Here is a 10230-nt window from a genome sequence, read left to right on the forward strand (position 1 = left end):
ACATTTGAAATAATTGACTGCTGGAGAAAATGTAAAGCTTGGTTTCACCATAAACTCAAAGATGAATAAAAAAAAAAAAAAAGCCATGGGGCTGCTTCTCATCTGCCAAGTCCTTCCCTTGCCTCTGGGTGACTTGCCAACCCAAACACCTGTTTCATATGGGTAGAAAGCAACAAATAGCTGACCCATATCTGTAATTAATCTTGAGAGCATTTTGATTTTTCAGAGGATTAATGCACCCGATTCCCTTAATAAAAAACAAAAAGCCAAAACAATCCAACCTTCTTGAAATTAAGCAAAACCTAAAGCAGATGGGTAGGCAACGGCTGCAAAACAAACAAACATTCCATGGTTCAATGCAACTTCAAAAAAGGTCAGCACTGAAAACCTGAGCAAGCGAAGATAGCGTGTTACCTTTGGCAACCTGCACGGCTTCAGCTTTGCTGCATCATTTCAGATCTATGCAGTCTGCTAATCAAAAATGACTATTCAGATTCTAATCAAAATAAGCCTCCAAATTACTTCAGATGTAAGCCACGGCTGAGACTGCAATGTCAAGTGTTTGAAAAAGTTCTTTGTCTGTATACCCCAGTTCAGCCAACCTCATGCCAACAGGTCATGCTTCAGGCTTTGGTTACGTGGAGCGTGTGAGAACTAATAGGAGCGAAGTGGCCCACCAGCCCCATCGCCCACCCCGCTGTACCGCAACAACACTGTTTGACCTCAGCAAGAGCAAGGCACAATCCAACATGCCTGGGAAACAGCAAGAGCAGGACATTCTCATAATCACATTTTTTCTTCACAAAGCATTTCTCACAAACAACAGGAAAGTTTCCGAGCAGCTGAAATTCGCCATATACAGTGCCTTCTGTCTCTTAGCATGGACCTCCCTTCTCCTCAGAACATACTTCTGCCTCACTTCTAAATTTCTTAGTTTAAAAGTCATTTATCAAGAAATAATTGCTTCTTCCCCTTCAGATTTTCAGGCATTACCCAGTTTCTCTGGCAGACAAACCAGAGTGACAGCATGTCTTACTAACAGAAGTGCTCTGGGAAATCCATTGCTGGAATATATGGAATGGGAGGGGGAGAGCTGGGGGAGAAAGAGAGCAGGAGCACTTTATACCCTGGATGAGACTGGGATTGTTGTACAGACCCTTTACACCACGATTCCTGGAGGTGTTGACAGGCACAGACAATTTTACCTGGAATGGAGGGTGTGGGAGGGAGGGATTTGTGCCAGCCCACGTTAGTGCATCTGACCTGCTTCAGACTGAAAATCCTGCTCTGTGGTTGCTGCTGAGGCAACTCGGGGGGAAATCCCTGTGGCCAGATACACAACATATCCTTTTCCTCATGCTTTTCGGTATCTACCAGCAACGTAACACCTGGCCTGCACAGATGGACCAGAATGCAAGTTCCTCCTTGCTGTGCCCCAGCCAACATGAGGCCACCTATAACATTTCTCAAACACCTATCTTGTTGCAATTCTTTTTTTGTATCTTGGTACCAGTCTCTGCCAGACGCAGCTTAAGTTTCAGCATATTAATCAAACTCCTCCACATCCCATCAACACCAATCTTGGCACACAGCTACTTTTGCCTCAGGGACTCCTTGAACTCTGTGCCCTGAAACTACAAAAATTCTCCTTGTCCCCCAAACCTCAGGAAACAGACAGGGGTATGGTCCTGGTGAGGGATGCGGAGAGGGATGCTCCTCTGAGGAGGAGCAAGCACTGAGAGCTCTTCATTGTTAATATTACTACACTAGAAAGCACATTAGTACTAGGTCAAAGCCCAAACCATGCAACATGAGTAACACTGAAAAATGCAAAAATGAGAGATGTCTTAGCTGAGCAAGATTTACGCCCCACCCCCAGTTCTCACCCATGTCTGCAATACAAAATGAGAAGCAGGGGGAGAAAGTACATCTTTCCTTTCTCTCTAGAAGTCAGGGTGGCTTTTCATGACAAAATATTTCTAACACTTTCACTGTGCCTCCTAGGTCTCTCTAGTTGACTGAAAACTCAATTTGAAAGAGGTATGCTGACCACAACAACATATATTTTACCCCTAGCATTAGGTCAGAATACCCAAGGCCAAAGAAGAGAGTGCTAAAGCACCATCCATCCATCCACCCATCCATCCATCCCAGCCACCCCTGTTTGTTTCCCTGTTGTATTTGCTACTGCAAGACACAGCTAGACCATTGCCCGCAATCAGATACGTTGTACACATCCACATGAATAACAGTTCCTTTGATCTTCAAAAGAGTTTTACTTCTTTAATTACGAGTTTATCAGTAGCACATAATCAGGCTGTAGACACACACAGTTTAGTCTTAACCCATTTTGACTGCAGGTGCACAGCCAGCAAGTGTCCTTTATGCTGTATCCAAGTATTTATTGAGACAGACTGTCTCCTGGAAAAGCTAAGGCAGTTTGTCTTGGCAGGTGGAACAGGGTGAATTTCTCAAGACATTGAGAGCTATCACTGCTAATAAACTACCTGCACCATGGCTTTTCCTTCAAGATGAACTTTCAAATACTCTACATCCCATGTTGATCCCAATAGCAGCGGGTTATACACAGATATAAACATACAGCATCTTTACACATAGTTTGACACTCCTGCCATGTCTAAGCAAAGGTGTGTCAGGAAGAAATAACCCTCCACATACTAGTAAAAGTTAAAATTAGACATAGGGAAGGATGTTTTTTCCTCTTTCCACTCACACCAAGTTGAAAACAGAAAGGCAGAGACACTAACCTGGAAACTGCCCCACAGGCAGGTACAGCCCATAAATGAAAGGAAAAAAAAAAAAAACTGCAAAAAGAGAGTCGAGAAGTGTGGCAGTAGTAGTTAATTACTTTGCATCGGTACTTGGTAGTTGATTTGGTTTCTGACCCGTGGGGAAGTGCTGACCGGGCAGCCCAGAGCACCTGCTGTTGTTTAGGCAAAACGCATCAAAACAAGGGCAAAACAAGCAGTTGGCTATTTTGTATTTGTGAGCTGATGGCTAATGCTGTGAAACCTGATTGATTTGAACAGCAATCAGCTCAGCTTTTCATTAGAAGAGGATGAAATTCTGTTAGAGGTACATGCAACGAAGTTGCATTACCCAAGTGTGTGCAGGAAGAGGGACTTGCTAAGCAAGCTCCTCTGGCCATGCCCTGCCTCTGCTCCCTCCATTTCATCCCTGCTTTCTCCAGCTCTCTGCTGCTAATTTGAGCTCATTGACTTTCTTTCCTGTGGGCAGCATCAAACCAAATACAAGGATCCTGTCAGAAAATGGACTTTCCAAAAATATTCACCATAAGAAAAAACAGGTCAGATTATTTTTTTTTTAGAAAAAGAGTAAAAATCCCTGCCATAGCAGCCAAGAGAGGACCAGATTTTTCAGAAGAGTTCAACATGCTGTTTAACATATCCAAACATCTCAAAAGAAACTGGCCCTCGTTACAGCATTGAACACCTGGAACTAGCCAGGCTTGGTTTTGAATGTCTGCTCTTAAAAGCAACAATAGCTTGTGCTGTTGTGGGTAATTCAGTTTTGGAAGCAGAAACCTTGATTTATATGGACTCCATGCTAATGGAGAATTACTTCCAGTTTGTTACAAATTTCAGCACTGAAATTAGGTGGTTTTCTTGCCAAATTCAGGCCCAATGTGATTCCAGTCAAACGGGTTTTGAAGAGCTCCAGTCCTTTTCATAACACTGCAGCATGGCTTGGCAAACCAGCTTTTACATGCTTGGGGTTACCCAGCACTACAAATTGTTGTTTTATCAGATGCAGCTGACTAAAAAATGAAAAAAACACTCCCTCTTTCCTCCCACTCTAAAAGCATTTAAAATGCAGTGTTTCCGGGAACCTGGCTGGGCAAAGGGAGTTGGCAGGGTGGATTGTAATGTGTAAAATACAGAGGGACAGATGTTCAGCTGATCGCTTTAACAGATACGATGGTAACACGAGGATGACAGCTCTATTAGATTTCAGGAGGTGATGTGTCACTTGTGCAGTAGGCTACTCCACATCTTCATAAAAAGCACTTTTTATGGGGTGAGACAAGAGAGATCCAGATAAAAGCGACGTAAGAATGCTAGTCAGCCATAATCGTGAGCTCGATTAAAGATTTGCTGGAAATCACATTAAATAAGATCTCAAATCTGCAGATCAGCTCTGTAGCATTCCCAGTCAGCAGCAAAGCCATTGCTCCCTGGTGCATCCTGGCACTTGCACCCGGCTGTAGACTGTGCTCTTCTCAGAGGGCGAGGACTGCCCGTTGTCCAGCGCGTTGCCATGATATGGACATTTAGAGACGATCCAGGCTTGAACTAGTAATATCACAAACAGCATGGTATTGCTAGAGACGAAACCCAGGCTGGAAATCCATGTGATCAACGAGGCAGGAGCAGCCTCATCTCCAATGATGTCTGCTCCTCCATACTATTAGTTTTAGCTACCCCAGTCTTTGCTCTTCGCCTGTGACCTTCTTCCACTTCAGCTTGTATTTCCTTTTTAAATGGCTTTTTCAGCTCTTGAATCCCAGGTGTTTCTCTTTCTTCAGCTGACACTCAGGCTGTGCATCAGGCAACCATCATGACTTGGCAAAGGTTTACCAGGTCAGTGGAGGAAGACCCTCAGATCCAGATTTTTGCTATTAGAGTTGTCAGTCATACAAGTCCTTAGAGACTGCAAGAGCATGCAAATTAAATCTACAGATTGAATTATCTTGCACTTTTTTTCCCCTTTCCCTTAAGTGCACATGTGGTCTTGTCATCTTGTCATTTTTATCATTGTTAGTGACAGTCCTCAACAAAATAGTGGATGAAACCATCAGATTTCTTATTCTTGCTGCAAGCTGAATACCAAATGTGAACTCCCCAATTTGCAATGACTTATTCTCCTTTGCCTGTCACATTGTTATACACCATGTTTGCATAGCATTTGTAATCAAAACAGCTTTGAGTGTTGGGGGGGGGGGTTAAATATATAGAAAAAGATAGGTTTTTCCCCCCCAGGAAAAAATGAGGAAGGTTATCAATTTCAAACTCCAGGGGCACTACACTGAGATTCCTAAAACAATTAGACCAGCAACTTGAAGCACACAAGGAGAATTATGCCACAGGCAATAAATGATGTCCTGATATCCACAAGTGGGGCTACCTGAAAACATCTGCACCCTGCCGGGCAATCAGTTAAGTTGGAGGAGAAGATAAAACTGATATAGCAGCTCTGACCTGCAGATCGCAGTCCTTGGCCAGTCACACTTGGTGACTGAGAACCAAGACGCTCACAAGAGCCCCTGAAGACCTAGGGCAAAGGATATATACAGTTTTCAGATATGGAAAAAAGCAATTAGATTCATTTGAAAGTTTATTTCTATGAACCTTTCACTCTAAAATGTATAGCCAACTAAGATAAAACCCAAACCTGTGGAAACTTTTGCTTCAAATTCATGAGTATTCTACAGCAACCTTTTCACTAACATTAACGTAGTACCCTGTTAAAGCAGGCAGAGAAACTTGTACAATTTTTTCTTAGGAAAGAGAGAAAGCAGGTAATGACCAGCTGCCTGCAAGAGCTGTGCAAAGACATCAGTGTGTGGACACAGAAGGTGTGCTGAGGATGGCTACACCAGAGCCCAGGCAGAGCTTCAGTACCTCTGCTATAGTCATGCACAGCCTGAAAAGAAACAAGAAACTAGTGCTATTTTGACTGACTAATCAACAGCCCGGAGTTTCAGGTGTGCTAAGTTGCTTACATAATTTTTGGTTGCCAAATTTAAGACTTCCTAAAAGACCTAAGCAGCTGGAGCCCTCCACCCTTGCTGGAAAATCTGCTTCAAGCTGGGCGATCTTAAATAGTGTAAATAACTCTCAGATGTGGAGTGTGTTGCAAGGCTAGGTTTCTTGCAAAAATAATAGCAAAGGACAGGATTTTGGAGGATGAAGTCAGAAAAATCAGTGGGCTGAGGGCTATGGTGTTCTTCCTGGGTCGACTCTCTTGTGTTGAAAGTCAAAGCATGTTCAGTTTACCTGGTTAAAAATCCACATGGCGTGGGCCTTCACAACTCAGATCTGCAGGTTTGGCTGCCCTACATATGGATATCAGTGGCCAAGAAACAACTCATTAAAAATGTAACAGGTTTCATCTTATTTTCACTGGCTGGCAATTTCACCAGTCTCAAGAAGTAGGACAAACATCTTATGCTGATAAATCACTACATCATCAGACCCAGCAGCAAATACTGTTGTGCCTCTAGAGCTAAGGAATCAATTCAGCATCCTGCGTCAGTACTAAGTATACATGAAAAATTGAAAAGGACGTATTTTATGGAGTCAGGTCTGCAAAGCAAGGTAAGCAGGTCCACAAGACATTTGCTGTACAACCTCATCCAGTAGAAAACAACTTCTCCAATACACAGCAGACTTTTAGGGCTTATCTCCACACTGAAAGCACCCTGAACGTGGATTTAACAAGGAAAATTATCTACGTAGCTCCCCTAGATGCATCCCTCTAACCACCTTGTGAGCTGCAGGCAGCTGATGGAGGTGCCTCAGTCGGATTTCCCACTTTTGACTGCCGATGAGAATTTTTTTTTCCAAGTTTCTAAAGCTTAGACTAGCACACAGTATCATTGCTAATAAAGCAATAAAGATCCCTGCATACCAACTGAGTTGCTAACTAGTTCTATTTTGTCTTCTGGCATATGTCCAACATTCACGTTTATTTGTTTATAATATGATTTTTAGGTAAAAGTTGTACAACTGTAAAGTTGCATTTGCTCGCAATTTTGTATGCTGCCCCACTGGTGCTGGTTTTGTGTTGAACCCAGCAATGTAAGTATAGGAAATACAAAGTGTCAAGGTCGTTTAAGTGGTAAGTTTCTTTTCCAGGCTGGATTGCAGGAGAAAGGTAGTCCCACGGGGAAAAAAAAAAAAAAAAAAGAACATACGTACTCAGTAAATTCTTGATGCTTCGTGAAAAAGCTTGGCTAGGATACAGCTATGGCTAATAGCCCAAAGTAAAGCTAGTGGGAAAAAAATTCTCGTACACAAAGTAAACAGTTTAAAAGTTGAACTTAAAGCCTTATCCTGAGTAGATGTCCAAACTACATTAATTATTTCATGCACTGAGTAGTTAGACAAAGAACTAAGAAAAAAAGGCTGAAAATCCTAAAACCCACCAAAACCTCTGTAGTTAAACTAATATTATAAAGGTACATCACCACTCTCGCACTGAGATCCACAGAGCATGGGGCATCAGCAAGGAGGTATGGAAAGGGTTGTGTACCTACGCTGTTTGCATGCTGCTCTTCCCATAAAAACCTTCTCCAACGTGCAAGAAATTACTCTGGAGAAGCTTTGTGGAGATATTTTGGGAGATTGTGGAAATAGCCCCATATATATCCCTTTATTCAGGGGCAAAAGGATTGGTGAGGAAAAGACCAAAAGGAAAACAAAAAAAGAAAAAAAAATTGCTGTGGGCATTGATAAAAAGTACATCAGAGCTAGAGATATTAAAAATCTTTTCTCCCTTAAAAAAAAAAAAAACCACACACCCTCAAAAACTTCCCAAACCCCAAACCTCTGTCATTTGAAACCAAGCAGAGGGAGAGTTTATGTTCCTCCCAAGAGTGGATGTCAGTCCAGCCAGGGAGCCTGGCTCCCCGTGAAGGATCAGAGCATGAAGCCCTCATGCTCCCAGCAAGGAGCAGTAGCACCATTTTGAATGGAAATGTTTAGGCTGTCAGTGAAGTATTATTGTGCCCATAGGAAACAGAAACTCGAGCAAAACAGAAGAATAACTTTCACCAGACAGACCAAACTTTTTATTAAGGAAGCTATTTAAATTAGGTTTTTTACCAGCCACAGCAGACCATCGTTTCTGCCTTTTTTCTGCTTGTAGTTTGACCCTATCTCCACCACAAGGACAAAACCCCCAAAACCCAACAGAAAAATGAACCCGTTCAGAGCCTTCTCACAGGAAACCTTTCCCATGGCTGGATATCTCAAGTAAAGGGTTCTGTAACAGAAGGAAAGAGAACAGCTATACCCTTATAGAGCAAATGAGATGTGGCCCTCAGACATCCAGAAATCAACAACACACAGCAGATGCAATTATGTCTCACAGCAGAAATAAATATTCAACTTACTATAGGAATGTCCCAGTGGACAACTTTTCTAGAAATAAATTTCAACCAGAATTAATTTAGTTTTGCAACAGATGCTTTGAATTTGAGTCTGCTTGTTCTCAAAAGCATGAGACAACAGCTGACTGTAAGCCCTATCTTCCTATCACCCTCATTCACATATCAATTTATAAACTGCTGAATTAAGAATAGAATCAATCTCACGTTTAGGATTTACAAACCATTTGGAAGAGTTCAGCCTGCCCTGACTTTATTTTGTTCTCTTCACTAAGACACATTCATTAACTACCGTTGAAGAATCCCTGAGCAGTTTCTAGGGATCGTAACACAGCTATTAAAAGCCTTTTGGATCCAAACAGTAGTTAGTTGATGCCAATCTATCTTTCCAACTCTTGACAGGCATCACATAGGCAGACATCAAAAAGAGCTGAGCATTTGATGACAATTTTGCTGAGCGATCTGCCAGCAGCAGAAAGGTTACATCCCCCCCGTGTTTGCACAGGGTTTAGCTGGGGAGGCACAAGCTGGAGGTGCCTCAGGTACCACCACAAGATTAATGCTCAGTATCTTTAATCATTCCCTACAGCATTTGAAACACGAACAAACCTAAAGCCTCTCGAATAAACATTGGTTTATAATCTGGGGTAGAAAACAATGTGGGAGTTAACGTGCATGTAGAATACAATTTAAAAACTCCCTTCCTACTTTCCTGTTTCCTTGAAAAGGTCCAAATGAAAATAGCACTGTTCCCTGCTCTTGGAGTTATCTGTCCAAGGGAAGTGTTTCTGTGAATGCCACCAGCTGTTTTATATCTTAATTAGGGGATTGGTTTGTTATTGGTACTTGCAGAAAAATACATTTTACTGATAACCACAGAGTAAATATTTATGCCTATTAGTTACAGCTAAAGGGAAATAGTTCAGCAACCACTTTAATCAGTTGTTACTCTACCTGCTGGCAGTGTAACTACTTGCAGTGTCATAAATGTTAAATAGAAAGTCAACGATGAGAGCAAGGGAGTCTTCGTATTTGCTCTCTCCCCAAAGACAAGGAGAGACCCTAGCCTAGCTTCTACTGTGCTCTGTGATTATTATTATTTTTTAATCAGACATATTGAAATGAAAATGCTGCCACTGAAAACTGGGTGGCTGCTGTCTGTAGTACCTTGTGTGCATTTATTCTACCCCACAAATGGGTTTGCCCCAGCTTTGCAAGTGTAATTTGTTAGTAAATCTGTCTGCTAGGCGTTTCACATGGACAACGTGTTTTAAGCAAATATCGGAGCATTCTAATGACAGACAATGTTTACATTTACAAAATATATTCTTGAAGCCAAAGCCCAGATGCCACAGCCCCTTATCTGAGGGTAACTTTATGTGCGCTAGAGATTTCACAGACCTCAGGTCCGCTGCAGTGCTTGAATAAAGCGACTCACATGTGACCCTTCAGAAAATAATAGCAGCTTGAACTCTCAGACATTTATATGCGAGAAAAACACTCGTATACCCTTAGTTTTAAGCATATATTTAGGTCTTAGTAAAGTGTGTTTAAATTCCTAACTGCACAGAGGTGAAATCTGATTCAGAGACCTCAGGAGATAAGAAAAATGTAACAGAATGATTCACCCGTTCCTGGAAGGTTACTTAAAACTGGCGGTGCACAAAGTTGTTCAGAAAAACATGGCCTTTTTATCTTATCCTATTTCTAATAAAAAACAAAAAAAAAAAAGACAAGGCAAAATTCAACCAAAATCTGGTGACATATAATGATTATTCAAGCATAAGCAAAAACATATACTTCGAGGATTTCTGAAAGTGGAAATTGTATGTCGGAAGAAATAAGAAATATTAAAGTTACTAAAAACTTTCTGTAGAGTAATTATTTCCCCCCTTCTGCAGATCTTCATACAACAAGGCCATGTTTCTCTCAGCCCCACCAGCTCCATTTTTTGATTGACTTAAAATACACAGAAATAAGGAATATTAATGGGAATTAATTTTTTTTCAACGGTGATAACCTGCTCTGACTGTTCCCCATCAACCACAGTACAGCTCAGCTCAGCAAGCCTGCATGCC

The sequence above is a fragment of the Falco punctatus genome (genome assembly GCF_963210335.1).
Source record: "Falco punctatus genome assembly, chromosome: 4".
Taxonomy (NCBI): domain Eukaryota; kingdom Metazoa; phylum Chordata; class Aves; order Falconiformes; family Falconidae; genus Falco; species Falco punctatus.